The following is a 1388-nucleotide window of genomic DNA, read 5'->3' on the forward strand; positions in this document are numbered from 1 at the left end:
GTTGCCATAAGCACCGACTGCTTGCGGGCAGTGGGAACATTTTTTACGCTCAACCCACAGGACACCGCTTTTGTTCGAGAAGTGATGGGCGAGGAGCGCCCCGAAGAACCGTGCCACGTCGATCTCCCGGCGGGCAACTCCTCCAGGAAGCGCGCCAGCCTCCCAGCTGACGCGGACAGCGAGGACACCGAACTCCTATCAGGCCAAGAGGAATAAACCAAAGAACAGCTATTTGGGTTTAGGCGCGCATGACAGTTCAACAAACGAGGTATTAAAAAGAGGTATGGGGTGAGAGTCGTTCAAAGTTTGAGAAGCTCAGAGCAAAACATGTTTTGAGGACAGGTCAAAATTGAATCGCCGTAAAGAGGTAGCTAAGGTATTTCTACAGCCCTACAGGAAACGCGTATATACGCAGTTGCTAATAAGGTCTGGAATACTGACTACAGTCAAACCCGTTTATAGCGAACTGCAATATGCACCGCGATTTGTTCGATATATCCAATAGTTCGATTTAGCCGAACCCGCCTATAACGAGCTTATTGTTACGAGTTCGCATTGCGCGGTAGCACCCCCCCCCCCCCCTCCTCAACTCAACCATCCCCGCATGCAGAAACGAACACAGTAAAGTAGCCATTAACCATACCCAAAATAATCCATTTATTGCAATTAATAAAGCTTCTTTCCGCCTTAACCACCTTCTTTGCAAAAAAAAAAAAGCGGTGATTTTTGTTTTCACTTTCGTTTTGGCGGCTACAACTAGCATAGCATTCTCTACACGAAACATTGTTTGCAGCAGTACGAGTCTGCGTTCTCCAAAATCGAAGAAGGATTGGCGGAGCACATCGGCTGCCGAAAGCGCTTCACTATAGGCATCGGACGGCTTTCACTCGCACATCATCGGCAACGTTGGCGAGCTCTTCCCACAGTTCACCGATGCTGCTGTCTTGGTCCGGACCCGCTGACTGGGCGCGTTCCGTCGTAAGTCCCACGCGTCGGAAATAGTTACGGAAAGTGTCGGCCGTCACGTCGCTCCGTGCAAGGCGCCTTGTCCCAGTCGCGGCTTTTGCTCCGTGGTCGCGGCCAATCCACATCTCAATCGCCGCTCCGAGACCATGCATTTCGGCGGCCATTCTAGGCGCGCGGAGTTCGATATATCGGATGTGAACTTCGTTATAAGGAATATGTTTCCCATGTATTTCCCTAACTAAAATATTTTTGTTCGATATATAGCACAATTCGCTCTATCCGGGTTCGTTATAGCCGGGTTTGACTGAAGTAGGCAATATGTGAAGTACAGTCGAGAAGCAGAAACAGCTGCGATGACCAACAAAAGAGGCAGTGCAGACGGTAACCAATAACAGGAGTGCGGAGACGCAATCAGGGCGGAG

The sequence above is a fragment of the Haemaphysalis longicornis genome, unplaced genomic scaffold (genome assembly GCF_048455015.1).
Source record: "Haemaphysalis longicornis isolate Haplotype H1 unplaced genomic scaffold, Haemaphysalis longicornis Haplotype H1 scaffold_1, whole genome shotgun sequence".
NCBI lineage: Eukaryota > Metazoa > Arthropoda > Arachnida > Ixodida > Ixodidae > Haemaphysalis > Haemaphysalis longicornis.